The sequence below is a fragment of the Phaenicophaeus curvirostris genome, chromosome 1, assembly GCF_032191515.1.
Source record: "Phaenicophaeus curvirostris isolate KB17595 chromosome 1, BPBGC_Pcur_1.0, whole genome shotgun sequence".
Taxonomy (NCBI): Eukaryota; Metazoa; Chordata; class Aves; order Cuculiformes; family Cuculidae; genus Phaenicophaeus; species Phaenicophaeus curvirostris.
Window position 1 is genome coordinate 12,472,501 of NC_091392.1, and position 15,738 is coordinate 12,488,238.

Genomic DNA, 15,738 nt, shown 5'->3' on the forward strand with positions numbered 1-15,738 from the left:
GTGAAGCAAACTGTGCTGCAGTGCAGATGCTGCTCTGTTCCCTGTGCAGAGCTGAATCCCACCTGGGCTGGGCAGCACACGAGTGCAAAGATCACACAGGGCCAGGAAGTTATTGAGAGTGGGAGATGCAAATTTCTCTGTCCACTCACAGAAATGTTTCCACTGGTGACTTCTACATGATGTATGGATGTATTTGCTCAGTCCTTCTGCCCTGCTGAATATTCCTTCTCCTTAATTCCTGTAGAATTACCCAGATACCTCAGGTTTGCACAGTGTCATGAAAGAAAGGCTTTGGCTTGTTAGTGTAACCTTGACTCGCGGAACACCTAACAATAGCTGAACCAAAGTTATTTGCTGTGCATCACAATTTGAGCCCTTTATTGAGAGCTTCTCCTCAGGAGGAACAAGTGTGATTACACAGAATAGCATAGTCATCAATATAGCCACAGCAAAATATCCAGTCTTAAAGATTTTTTTAATGTTTTCTGTTGGAACATAAATAAATCATTCTATTGCTATAAATGGGTAAAAGAAAGATCCGAAAAGAGGGTGACAAACCTTTCATAAGAGTAGTTAAGAAAGAAGGCGCATGAGCAAGTCTGAATATAAGCTTCCATCATTCAAGGACAGTTGGAGCTGTGAAATGGTGTTAATTGTTGTCTGGTTGCAGTGAATTACTTTTGCTACAGCAAAGAAGGTGCTGTTGCCTATCATTTTCAGGTCAAAAGAGCATCCAGACTCCAGATTTTGTTGTGTGAACACACAGAATTGAGAACTGATGATTAGTGGAACTTTGATATGAATGCAGTATTCTTCATTACTTTCACTGGCTATTTCAGTATCTTTCTGCTCCACTGAGTGTGGATGAGGATGCTGGTCATGAATTGCTGTGAATAGCTGGTGTCTTGATTCATTGTATTAAAATGCTTCAGAATCTTGGTAACATCTGAACAGCAGTAGTCTGACCTGAAAATCGAACAGTGGGCAGAGTTTAGTTCAGAGATGCTATCTGACACCAGTAGCTTTCGAAAACCCTGCTCTGAAGGAACAAGAGAATAACATTGATAACTGAAGGATTGCAGTTGTGCATAAGGTCCACATTTCTTTGAGATATTGTCATATATCATGAAAGCGCAGGATACTGGAAGTCTGAGCAAATAACAATTAAGTATTGTGAATTTCAGACTCTAGGACAATATAAAATTGAAACACTTGATACTTATCCTGTTGACAATTGTTGTCCTAAAACAACTGAGTGTCATTAATTTCCTTTGTTAAAGGAAGACAAGGAAATGCAAATATTCTCAGAAGAACCGTAGACTGACATCTAGTTTTGATTTATCAAATCCTTGTCATGCTAAGCACTTAATAGTGAGTTGCATTTTCATATCACAGGAGTTGTGTTTTAAAGGAGCAGCCAGCTCAGTATCTTAAAACCATACTATACAATCACTAATCTGTTGTAGACCTGGTCCCCATATCCAGGCACAGCTTCTGCAAACTCAGAAGCTGTAAACACAAACATTCTCCCTTCTTTAGGCTGTATGGTGCAAATTGTATGGGGATTTGTTCCTATTTTAATTTGCAGGAGATACCGTTGTCTTCCATCACTTTCAGGAAACCAGAATGTATCCTGTTTGCTACTAAGTCAATTTCAAAAAAAGGGGGAAAGGAAGCTAAATATATATTCAAAATAGAACTGTCAAAAGAGAAAAGATTGACAAATAAAGGGCAAGAGAAAATAGATATGTAGGAGAACAAGCAATTTTAGGGCCAGTTCAAGTACAACTTGACCAGCCATTGCACCAATCGTAGCAGCGTATCTTCCTCCGCCTCACTGTCACACTGGTGCTTTCTCTCACTCATTCCCAACTGTTTTTTGTACTCTCCTCCCTTTGTCCTTTCATGTCACCTACTCATTTTAAAATGATAGAATGAAAAAAAAAATATATTAAAAGGGGGAAAAAAGAGACAGTTAGAAAGCAACAGTATCTTCACTCCTTCCACTTAAATTCCTTTACTATTAAACAGCACGTATTTTCCTGCAGCACCAGCTGCATTTTGTAATTAGGACGGCAACCTCAAAGTGGAAAACTAATACATTTTTATCATTTCACTGTGTACTAAAAGGCTGGCAGAGACTGCTTCTGCCACAGGTGTTGCAAATGCTCAGAGCCAACTGTTTTACAAGCATGGCAGTTGCACAACTGACTTTGTCAGTGGAGCAGTGAAAAATATGCACCTAAAATGCATGTAGCATTCAATTCTCTGCATTTGTAAGAGTTTTTATAAAAGATTGGGAGCTTATTTTTTCCCATGATATGGAAATAATCTTTCTCTGTGAGAGCAGACCAGTGAAGCAGATGTGAACCAAGCCTATGAGATGCAAGCACCTAATTACATACCAAAGAATAAAAAAGACACTAGTTTAAATCCACAGATACTGACTACAGCTCAGCACAAAAGGCAGACTTGAAACTGAACACACAATATTCTGTAGGCACATAACATTTTCCTCAGAATAATTAAAGTTGACCAAGGAAAAAACATAACTAGCTATTGGTTAGTGCACACAGTGAATTTATCATTAATTACAAACTAACCTAATTTAGCCTGTTCTACTGCATCTTAAAGTTATGGATGCTAATCCCAACATTACATTTTGCAGCAGAACATAGCAAACATTACAGTTAAAATTTCAGGAGTTTCTGCTGAAAAAAATAAAATCAAGTCCCTTCCCAGCTCTGCCTGATTTTAAGATAATAATTATATTCACTATACCTGTCCAATAAAGAAGTGTGAATAAAATTCTTATCCTGATTTCTGCCTGCAGATGGCCAGCAGAGTTTATTAAATTTTATGAAGATAACAAATGAATGAAAAATACAACCAGCCACTAAAAGTTGTTTTGTTCTGTGCTTATTTGCACTTCCCCGGTTATATTACAACAACGCATAGTTACAGACAACAACAACAAAATAAGTCTTAAAAAACATATTACCGCAGCCTAATTTCTCCATTTTTTCTGCTTGCAGTTTCTGCAGTTTATTTGTCTGATACCCTCAGACTTCTTTCTATTGATTTAGGGACAGCTTTGGTTGAATAGTAGTTTTTATATTTTCTTTTAGCCCCCCCCAACATGTATTTTTTGAGGTAACTAGTCAGTAAAATCATGCTGCTTCGCTGCTTACTGAGCCTTCAGACGAGAGTGTGCTGATGTTGAGGTGACCTAGCCTAAGCACTCAGTCTAAATTCTTCTCATAGGCCAGGATGAGAAATTCTCAAAAAAATTCAATCAAATATCACTAAGTTAGTCTGTAAAAGACATGCCTTTGTAACCCTGTATCTTATTAATTCTAAGCTGCCCTACAAAGGAATTGGGAAGGTGTAAAACAGACTCAGGCAAAGATGGGGTGAAATGAAATGCTGCAGTGAGAGATCTGTTCAATCTTCGTGTTTGGTGTTCTTTTTGGATCCCTGTAGAGTCTATTCTGTACTAGCTTTGTGGTAGACCATACATCATTGGGGAAAAGTTTTAGCAGTTTGGAGGGTCTCTGGTTTTTTTTAAGAACTTGTAGTGACCTTGGTATTTAAGGAGCTGAAGAGAATGAAGAACAGGGAAGAGCAGAAATTAAAAGAATAACAGAAGAACAGGAGTGAAAATAGAAGATCTGTTTATTATGCCACTAAGCTGGTACACCTTTAATTTGGAGAGGTATCTTCAACCATTAAGTATAAATGCAATTAAAAGTAATTCATTTAATTTAAATAATTAATTAATATAATACCTATGCAAGAATAAAAACTGTACCAGATGGTACAACACAAGGGCACACACTGAGGAAAACATTACTTTCTGTTGGAATAACTGAAGTAGATCAGTTGCTGATTCCAAAGTTATGTAGAGCAGTGTCATGAAACTCAGACACCTCATTTCTCTGGGCTGATGCTTAGGATAAAGGCAGCATTTGACTAAATAACCTGGAAGTCTGCTGACATATACAAATAGGCTATTCCTGAACATGAATGAAGAAAGTGAGCAGGCACTCTCTTCTTCCATTAACTCTGCTTTTTCTGAGGTAATCACAACAGTCTTCGTTGTGTTAGTAATCTTTTTCTCCTCAGAAGTTCTGGGAGTAGGAAAGACTCAGATTTAGATACATCAGCGGATGTGCTCCTGCCCAGCATAATTCAGGGGTGCTGTGTTATCAGTGGGAACTGGAAGGAAGGAGTCTCAAGAAGGAGTTGGGGGAGGAACAAATTCTTGCTAAAAAATGCCAGGTTTAGGGAGAGCTAGGAATAGACTGCAGCTTGTCTTTGATGGAGATTTGGGGTTTCTGGGGAGAAGCAATAGGATCTTTTCTTTGTGAAAAGAACCTGAAGGGTTTGGGAAATGCTTAACGACAAATGAGACACATGAAGAACCACAGCCTGCCCTTCATTTTTCTCCATCCCACTGTCCCATCTCCATCTAACACAGTACACTCTAAGTCCCTTCTCTAGTGTTTGGGTTACTACTCTATTTAACCTTAGGAAGGTTCTACACTAAAAAGAAAGAGAAGAGGGGGAAAGGGAGTGGTAAATATGTGTGTTGCTACTTTTCATGTCACTGCAGAGCATAAAAAATAAAAAATAATTATCACAAATGTGAAAGTATTTCTTTTTTTTCCCTTCTCCCTATATCATGCTAGTTACATGCCAACATTACTGAACATTAAAACCTGAAGAAAACACGGGTAGATCTTAACTGTCTTATTATTATCCCATGCAATTAAAACTCCCAAAAGAAAAAAGGCTTAGAAGACTGATTATTGTTTTCCTGTCACAAGTTGGTGTATTAATTGGACACTTCATTTGCAAAGTACCCTCATGAATGCAAACAAAATGTGTCTGGTAGATTAACAAAGGACCACACACCTGTGTCTCATGCAAAGTTCCTTTTTGCTGCTGTCATAGAACCATACTGAGAAGGAATTTTGGCAGATGGCATTACAATTCAAATAAAGAAAAATAAGCTTCTGAATTCATACATATTTCCTTGTCATTCAAATGCCAGGGGATTTTTTTAACATAATGTTTAAAGTATGGAGTGACTCAATTTGACTGTCCTCAGAAATAAAACTAATGCATGATGATGAATAAGTTATGACAAGAAGTTTCAGTAAGCAGTTACATGCAACTAAAGCAGATTTTTGTCTATTCTGCAACAAAGTAAAAAGTAGTAAAAAATGGGATTTTAAATTTCTCACCCTGGACAAGTCAATGAAGCCACTGAGAAGACAAAAAAATAGATTCTAATTTAATTTCACTAGTATAAATCAAGAACTGCTGCCTCAGCATCTGCAGCGTTAACCTGAATTTTCCACTGTGCACTGTAATCTCCTTCATCAATTGTTTTGATTTATCTATTTATCGAATACTATTGAAACAAATAATGTATCTGCAGTATATATATCCAGCTACTGTTCAGAACTGAGAAAATATATTATTAAAAGCATGGTAGCCATAGAAACAGATCACGTAGGAAGTACCTTGGGAAGGATTCTTGTATCTGATTGCATACAACTTCATTGGCCACTTGGAAATAAAATACAGAAACACAAGATGTCTTGTACTTGATCAGAGCTCTAGTTTATGTAATCTGCTCTGAGATTTCCATCCAAGGCCAGTATCTGCTACTGAGGCAGTTGCAGCTCAGCACAAATAAGTAATGTACCTATACAATTTTAGAATCTGAGCGGGATAACATTTTGTTTGTGGACCACCCACAGATAATCAGTTCATTGTAAGCATACAAAGTAACTCTTGGCTGTTTTTTCTTTTTATTATCACTACAGATGCTACCTTTTCCCATTTATTTTTATAATATGTCTATCCATTTGCCTCACTGACCTGTCACATATAATCAAGTAATTGTCATTTGGTGCAATAACAAGGCAGAAAAAAAAAGCAGAAAGCATTACATTATGTGCTTTATTTTGAAACATTGACTTGAGACTCTCAAGGCCCAGTGAGACAAATGAAGTCACAAAACAAATGTTTTCTAACGGTGATTGAAATTGTAATTAAAATTTAGTGTTGTTATATTAAAAAGTGATCAGAAAGAAGGTAAAATAACCTGTTTGAACAGGAAAGACAGGGAAAATGAGGAAAAAGGGTTGTCCTCTGTTTAGAGGAAAAGCTTGGATATACGGAGCTCTTCTATGGGATGGATGGATGGTGGAGGGTCTGTAGGTCAGGATCAGAGGAGAGGTTGGTAAAGGAGACCATGGTGGGTTGTTGATCAGGGTGAGCAAACCCTCTTTAAACAACTCTAGAACGTCTCTGATCTCAGTTTGTGGCTTTTGTGGGGAACACCTATGACATCTGTTAGATGGGCAGCAAGGCAGAAGACAAGCAGGCAACAAGATTTCTAACGGGTTTTGAGGATAATTTCTTGATACACGTACTACATGGGCCAATGAGGGGTGATGCATAGCTGGACCTGCTGTGAACTAACAGCTAGAACTAATGGGAGATGTGATAATCAATGACAGATGTGGCTGTAGTGACCACAAAACAGTGAGGTTCAAGGTGCTGTGGCAGAGGAGCTCATGACACGTGGGGGTGTTGGGCCCTGATAATGTCCCTGATGAGATTATGAAGCAGGTCCCCTGGAAACACATTTCTGGGCATCTGAAGGAGAGGGTGGTGACTGGGAACAGCCAGTGTGGATTTACTAGGTGCAGATCATGTCTAACCAATCTGATTGCTGTGCTAAAATGACTAGATTTGTGGATGGAGCAAAAGCATTGGATGTCATTTACCTTGGCTTTTGCAGATATTTTGTACTGTCTCCCACGATATTTGTGTAACACATTTAAGGCATTGAATATCTGTATCAATGGAGAACTTTACAGATAAATAACTTGTGGGTTGTGAGGCTCAGAGAGTAGTGATTAGTGAGCCATATTATGGCTAAATGCTTATGCAAGAGGAGTTGTACAGGGGTTTATAGCAGAGTCTGTCCTGTTTAACACCTTTATGCGCAATCTGAAGGAGGCAACATTGGTCAACTTTGCAGATGACCCCAGGAGGACAAGTCAATACGGTCAAGGGCAGGGCTGCCATTGCAATACCTAGCCAGGCTGGAGGAATGGACCAGAGGAAACCTTGGAAAATTCAACAAAGACAAATGCAAAGTCCTGAACCTGGGAAGGAAGAAAATCTTGCAATATTGCAGGTTGGGAGAATGCGTATGTAACACTGCGTCCAGTTTTGGGACCCCTAATACACAATAAACTGGATTGATTCACAGGAACAAGTTCAGCAAAGGGCCCCCAAGATGGTATGGGCCATCTCCCATGAGGTCCAGCCTGCACTATTGGTAGCTACATGCTTTTATCGGTCTTTTGAAGAATTATGTTATATAATACAAGGAACTCAATAACTCTATAAATTCACAGCATATGTTGTTAAACATTTAACAGTAAATTAAATAATATAAATAAATGAAGGGATTGAAAAGCAAAAAGAAGAAAAGCCTAACTTTATAAATTGAGGCAGTTATTAGGTAGAAAACACTGGTTTGTAGCAAGGATGAATTGATACAGTCACTAATGAGGTACAAGCACTGAAAGATCTGAACATCCAAAAGATCAAAAAGAATGTTTCTTTTCAGTCTGTTTTCTTTAAATTCTAAGGAGTATAGCATAAAAAAGCTTTGCTAATAAAATCAGTTTCAAAGGCAGAATCTTCCACATTGGAGGTATACGTGGCATACAGCAAAACTGCTGAACTTCAGGAATAAAAATCGATAATGCATCACACAGTTGAAGTACTTGGGGCTCCTTTTTGCTGTTAAAATGAGTGTGCCTGTGACAGACTCTTTTACATACATGTCTGAACTTTGAACCAGCCCTCAATGCCACAACTCCTTCTCAACATGCATTTGAGTAACTGCTGGGACGCGTGCTGAGCTTCTCCAGCAGATACACATTCTGCACTGAGATTCATCTTGAAGTGACTTCACTCCTAGCAGTGCGCATATTACCTAGATTAAAGCTAGGACCTATGAGGATGAGAGCTTCAGTGACTGTGTTTATATGTACCTTCTGTTATTTTAAAAATGAGATTATGTTATTAACACAATTCAGCAATTATCCCAAACTATTCTTAGAAGCTAAGGCAAATAGCTGTTTAATTATTCCTTGGAAGCCTGGATGCATTCATATCCAGTCTCCTGGGCAAGAACTTATAGCTACAAAATGAGCTTTTTCAGCATTTCCTTGTGGTCTCTCTTTCTTGAAAAGGTCTGTGGAGAGTACTCTGACCACCTTCAGCTATTGCCTATTAAACTGCTGGGAACTGAGTTTTTTATTAAAGAAAGTATCTCAGGCATTGCCTACAATATTCTAACTAAATTCTTAACATAAAAGGTTTTTTTTTCCTCACCATTTCTTTTTAATTGCATTTTTTTATTTTTGTTTTAATTACTAGCTAAAAAGCCCTTTCTCATAGTTAAAACTCAGTAATTCAGTTGGTACTTTTTCACTATATGAATGCATGTCTTGATTAAATGTTACACATTTCTGCATTTCAGTGTGATCAAGTACACCTGATGTTAAAAATATCTCTACTCTTGGCAATATTTCACTTGGTAACAATGCTGGAAGAAAATATTATGAAATTGATAGTGATATTTAGTAAACTGGGTTCTGCACAGTTAAGGATGTAGTATGTCAAAATAAGCTGCACAGAAGGAAGAGGCTGCATTTATCAGATGTGAATATTACTTAGACATTTGGTTCCATTGTGCAAGAAGAAATTATGCATAATGTCATTTTATTCATGAGAACAAATTGCACATGAATGGTCTGTGATTACATACAAAACATAAATACTTATGACTTTGTGGATTTTGCTAGTATGAGAATGGCAGTTGGAGAACATGAGTTTAATTGAAAGTGAGCTTACATGGCATGGCTTGGAGTTGGTACATTCCCTATAGTTTCCAGGTCTTCCATGACCTATGGGAGTTCGGTTGTCCATCCTGCCTTTGTTGTTATTTTCACTGACACAAGTCAACAATTTAGCTAGTGATTTTTTTATCTAATTTATTTTCTTCCACAACTTTTGATTTGTACACCAGAACGGGCTGCCCAGGGAGGTGGTTGAGTCACCTTCCCTGGAGGTGTTTAAGGCACAGGTGGACGAGGTGCTGAGGGGCATGGTTTAGTGTTTGATAGGAATGGTTGGACTTGATGATCTGGTGGGTCTCTTCCAACCTGGTTATTCTAGGATTCTAGGATTCTATGATAGAAAAGTCCCTCATAGTAATTTCATTTTCCAGCTTAGGCAGTGATATTTGGAATATGGCCAAGTGGAGGAACCTGTTGATGTAATACATAGGATTTTATCATAGCATATACCTGGGTTTTTTGGAGCTCCTAGGTGGTATTCATATAGGCAACCTAGCAGAATTCACAGAACTATGTGGTAGCGGGTTAAATACTGATTTTCAGTGAGTAGTGTTATTCTCTTTCCTTATGGCTACCTGTAACAGAAGGTTTCAGGAGCAGAAGCACTACTGTATCAGCTGGGCAAAAATCAGACATCTCTGCACCTGAGGGAGCAGCACAACATGCCATGGGCACCGTCCGCTCCCTCATAATCTGTGCACTGTGCCTTAGGGTATTGCAGGCAACATTTTCTGTGTAAGCTATACAGTGAAGATCACTGGCTTAGATTTGCAGAGAAATATTAGTAAAAGCTATGTCTCTTAAAGAAACTGAAAGAGTGTGCAACTACATTGGACTCCAGAGCTGCACGGTATCTCATAACTTTTAACCCAGCTCATTTGATACCCTCTGTAGTGGTTAACTGACTTAAAAGGGCAAAACTGAATTTGAAACAGGAAGAAAGAAAAGAGAAGAGAGAAAGCAAAGGATAAAACAAGCAAAGGCTTGTTGAGTGGAAAGATACAATATTTTTTTCTGAAAAGTCTCATACGTAGGTCAGAAAAGCATTCTTGACATGTGCCTGCCCGTTGACAAGGCAGGTGAACCAATCTCATGATGACTTCCACAGCTTCCACATCTTTATTGACAGTACCTTCCATAAGGGCATGCATTATATTTTCTTTTTCTCTCTCATACTACTCTCTTTTATACTATACAAATATTTTGATTGCAGCTGATGCAAGAAATATGGTCTTGTCTTTATTTCCAGCCTGTCAGTAGGGTAGTGACACAATGCTGGCTGTTGTTCTGAAACCCTGAGAGATTTTTATGACTCTCTTTAACACAGTTAGTACTCCATAAACTTCAGAAAAAAATAATCTTTGGGTTTGGCAATAGGCTTTTACATTTTTGCACTTTCAGATGCAAAATGTACTCCTTCCTCCATCCCCAGAAAAGGTTAAGTGGCACCATCAAAAATCATTCTAAAACGTAACAGCTTTCAGAAGGCAGAATAAGAGCATCTGGACCATTAGCATAAGCAGGCTGTGATGAGAAGGCAATCCCATCGATTATTAGTGACCTGCTTGAATTCATTTTAGTGTTTCCTTTCTTTTTTCATTCTTTCTTTCTATCTTTCCTTCTTCGAAAATACAAAGGCTGTTGTTATCCCTGGGGATTTACCTTTCAGAATTGCAGCTCCTTCTGCATTTAAAAGCTTACCCAGATGCGTACTGTGCAAAGCGTCTTTGTATCAGTTGTACCTTTGTGATGGTTTTTCTTTTCTTTTTGGTGGCTGCTGCAGTGCTAGCTGGATGCTGCTTCTCTGGCAAAGAATAAAGCATGAAATGTGAAAACTGGAGTATATAAACATACTATACAGATTACCTAGCACTTTTCTATCTACTTATGGTATCAGCATTGCCAAAAGCTGCACAAACTATTACTGATTTTTAAATGGTGATTTTACAACTGTTCCTGAACAGCCCCCCCAGTAGACGATAGAAGGAGATCTATGGGAATGCAATGGTAGATAATGAAGATTGAAAACAAAGGGTAGATCTTTATATGTTGTTCCTTCTATACAGAGAAAGCCTCCTGGAGTCAATAGAATTGGAAGACATGAATGATAGAAGTGTTAAGTTCATTAAAATCACAGAATGACAGAACTGTTTAGGTTGGAAAAGTCCTTTAAGATCATCAAGACCAACTGTAAACCTAGCACTGCCAAATCCACCACTATATCATGCTCCTAAGTGCCACACCTACACATCTTTTAAATACCTCCAGGGATAGTGATTCAACTACTTCCATGGGCACCCTTTTTCAATTCTAGACAATGATTTTAGTGAAGTAATATTTCCTAAAATCTAGTCTAAACCTCACCTAGTGCAACCTAAGGACATTTCATCTCATCCTATGACTTGTTATTTGGGAGAAGAGATCAGCACCTACCTCGTTACAGCCTCCTTTCAGGTAATTGTAGACAGTGATAATGTCTCCCCTCAGCCTCTTTTTCTCCTGACTAAATAACCCTATTTTCCTCAGCTGCACCTCGTAAGACTTACGCTCCTGACCCTTCACCAGCTTTGTTGCCCTTCTTTGCACATGCTCCAGCAGCTCAATGTTTTTTTGTAGTGAAAGGCCCAAAACTGAACACAGTATTCAAGATGCAGCCTCACCACTGCCAAGTACAGGAGGACAATCACTTCCCTAGTCCTGCTGCTGGCCTCATTATTTCTGATCCAAGCTAAAATGCTGTTGGCCTTCTTGGTCACCTAAGTACACTGTTGGCTCATATTCAGCTGCCGATCAACACCCTCAGGTCCTTTTCTGCTGGGCAGCTTTTCAGCCGTTTGTCCTGAAGTCCCCAGGCCTGTAGTGTTGCATGGGGTGAAGACTTAATATATAGCACAGTATCCATGAATCTGTTAGTTGCAGAAGTTATACATGAACTAGCAAGTGTCTGCCATCAAATGAATATCAGTGAATGCTGTGATTTATAGCTCCCTTGCTAATTCAAATCATGGTGGCCAACAGCAATCTCCTTCACAAGTGCTTTATAACAATTCTCTTTTATAAATGTTTACTGTTCACTCTCATCACAAATGATCATCCCTGGGCACAGTGATATGAAAAAGAAAAACTCTAATACCCTCACCCATAACTTGGCAAATGCTTAGCTTTCTGTTTTATGAAGCGCTAAAGTATTTCTGTCCTGTAATCTTTCATTTCATAGTGAAAAATTGAATACATGTCATTATTTAATTTAATAAAAAATAATCACAGTGCCCCTGAAAGCAAATGTAGCAGAAGATTTTTCTAACAGTAGCTCTGTAGTAAACAACACTCCACTAACCTTATCTGCCTACACTTGGTGGATGAGGGGCTTGCAGTTTGTGCTCTAGCAAATCTGTTTTACTGGTCAACACAGAATTTTACTTAAACACAGTTTACAGGCTACATCTCCAATGGAAAAAATGAAATTAGAGCATAGCCTTATATGGAGTTTATGGTGGTACACAAATGTATTTTTTTATTTCTTTTCTTCAGAACCCAGTACTATTTTATGATGTTAGATAATCAGTGGTTCAATCCATGCATTTAGAAGTGAGTTCTCCATAATATGTCCAATTCATTAAATTTTTACAGACTTTTACACTAGAAAATGGAATTTGCCATTTGCCTTCTCAGTAGTTGTGCCAGTTCATAAATTCAGTTATGTATCATTACTTCAGGAAAAAAAAGGCCAATAGGTTAACAGTAAATCCTCAAATTATTTCAGATTTTCATAAATATGGAAAAATAAAATGTGTCCTCTGCATCCGTATACTTTATAGTGTACATATTTACAGAAAAAAAACCCTACTTTAAAATTTGGGCAAAGTATCTACTTTCTTTTTTTAATTTCATTGTTGGAAAAAGCCTCCATGTACTAATACACCTTGGAGAAGGGACCTATGCACACATCTGTATGTGTGTGTATGTGTGTGTATGTGTTTGTGTGTATTTTTATGTATAGATTTAACTGGTACCTGCCTAATTTTTCTCTAAGGGAATGTAATTTTAGATGACCAGATATGAAAGCAACATTAAATTTTTAAGGAAGAAAACCTTGCAAGGCCACACATAAATAAAATATACCTATGGTATTTAAACTAGTACTTTGTATTCATTCTGTGTCATATGGTTAAGGGAAAGCATAATTTTTTTCATAGCCAAATATTGCCTTATTTATCATGCAGTCATTGGGAATGAAACATATTGTAGGGGTAGTATAGGATTTGTGCATAAGCTGCTTTTTTTTTTGGAAGAAATGGATTGCATTCAACAGTCTTGGGTTATACAAGACTTTGTGGGAACGAGTGTAGGGTCAATCACAGATTTTACTGAAGTTCTGAGCAGGTCTGGAAAGAGCAAGCAACACCAGGGCCTTTTAGTGCTTAGTGACTTGACAATGAGCCAGTGACATGCCCTTGCAACAAAGCAGGCCAATGGCTTCCTGGGCATTGCCAGCAGATCAAGGGAGAAGATCTTTCCCATCTACTCAGATCTGATGAGACACAGCTGGAGTTCTAAATTCAATTCTGGGCTCCCCAGTGCGAGAGAGACTTGGGCATACAGGAGGGAGTCCAGTGAATGGCCACTAAAATGAATAAGGAACTGTAGCATCTCTCCAATAAGGAAAGGCTGAGATTGCTGTAGCTATTTGGCCTGGAGAAGTGAAGGCTCAAGAGGGATTTTATCACTTTAAATAAATATATCAAGGCAGGTGCAAAGAACACAGAATGAGACCGTTTTCGTTGGTGTCCAGTGATGGGACAGGAGGTAAAGGCAACAAACTGCAATATAGGAAATTCTGAAAAAACTTTTTCACTCTAGGGGTGATCAAACACTTAAGTAAGTTTTCCAGAGAATGCGTGGAGTCTCCATCCTCAGAGATACTCAAAAGCCAAATGAACATGGTCCTGGGCAGCCTGGTCTAGGTGACTCTGCTTTGAGCAGAGGGGTTGGGCTAGGCAGTCTCCAAGGGTCCCTTCAAACCTAGACTATTGCGTGATTCTGTGACATGGATTCTTATAGAATCTCAGTACCACTCTCCATATATTGTGCCATAGTCTTTAACTGCACAGAAATCAATACCTCTGCACGATGGGAATGGCCATCCTTTTGTGAGTCTCCTCCACGTAAGTCATGACATTTGGTACTGAGGTTTTTACTCAGTGTCACCTGAGGTACTCGTCACATCTGCCTACTGCCTTTTACACACAAGATGAAGTTCTGTTTGCAGTATAATAATTTTAAGCATCAGTATAATAATTATAAGCATTCAGCATAAGTGATAATAAAGTGTGTATGCACGTACATGAATATATATATAACAGTCTTCTTGTTCATGAACACAAATTGATTTTTGAGATCCGGTTGCCAAACCAGAAGGATGGGATGTCATCCAGAGGGACCTGGACAGGTTGGAGAAGTGGGCCTGTGAGAACCTCATGATGTTCAACAAGGCCAATTGCAAGGTCCTACACCTGGGTCGGGGCAATCCCTGATTTCAATACAGGGTGGGAGATTCAGAGCAGCCCTGATGGGAGATTCAGAGCAGCCCTGCAGAGAAGGACCTGGGGGTGCTGGTTGATGAGAAGCTCAAAATGAGCTGGCAATGTGCACTCACAGCCCAGAAGGCCAACCGTATCCTGGGCTGCATCAAAAGACGCATGGCCAGCAGGTCGAGGGAGGGGATTCTGCCCCTCTATTCCTCTCTTGTGAGACCTCATCTGGAGTATTGTGTCCAGTTCTGGAATCCTCAGTGTAAGAAGGATATGGAACTGTTGGAATGGGTCCAGAGGAGGGCTACAAAGATGATCAGAGGGCTGGAGTCCCTCTGCTATGCTGTCAGGCTGAGAGAATTGGAGAATAGAAGGCTCCAAGGAGATCTTATAGCAACCTTCCAGTACCTGAAGGGGCTACATGAAAGCTGGGGAGGGAATGTTTACAAAGGCTTGTAGTGATAGGACTATGGGACTATCGGGCAATGGGTATAAACTGGAGAGGGGCAGATTTAGACTAGATATAAGGAAGAATTTCTTCACTGTGAGAGTGGTAAGGCACTGGCACAGGTTGCCCAGGGAAGTTGTGGCTGCCCCATCCCTGGAGGTGTTCAAGGCCAGGTTGGATGGGGCCTTGGGCAGCCTAATACGGAGAGAGCTGCCCATGCCCATGGCAGGGGGGTTGGAACTAGATGATTTTTAGGGTCCCTTCCAACCCAAACTATTCTATGATTCTATGTTTAAATGTATTTAACATTTTAACTGTTGATACCAGAACTTTTTAAGGATTTCTATCTCTGCAAAATGTGATTAGTTTTATGGCCAGAAGATGCTGTAATATCTTATTTTGGTTTATAGTTCATGTAGTACCATATACTCCAAAGTCCCTGATATGTAACTAAGCTTTGGAACGGGATGTCTTTGGAAGCTGTGGAATTGCCACCCCAGTAATATGAATAGTACAAACTTCTCAGGAACATTTAGCAGTACTTACATGGCAGGAGGCAAACTCTTTTTATTCAAAAGGTCAAAAAGCAAACTACTTTTTTTGTGTGTTCCTGTTCTTGTTTGGCAAAACAGAATGCCCTCACTTCCTCCAGCAGTGATGTCATACAAAATGTGCTACAGTTGTTGGCTAGCACAGCTGTTGGAACAATGAATCAATTGAAACTAAGATGTGTTGTTCTAGAGAGTGAGATCTGTGTTTGCATGACAATTTTCAAGTTACTACTATTTGTGGCTGCCAT

General features: G+C 39.0%; 2 protein-coding genes across 17 annotated transcripts in view; both read left to right on the top strand.

The window, feature by feature from the left end:
* MAGI2 (membrane associated guanylate kinase, WW and PDZ domain containing 2) overlaps nt 1-15,738 on the top strand; it is a 741,259-nt gene that overhangs the window by 565,211 nt on the left and 160,310 nt on the right. The gene's annotated exons all lie outside the window — the stretch shown is intronic.
* Nucleotides 1-15,738, top strand: part of TMEM60 (transmembrane protein 60) — a 322,734-nt gene that overhangs the window by 42,088 nt on the left and 264,908 nt on the right. The gene's annotated exons all lie outside the window — the stretch shown is intronic.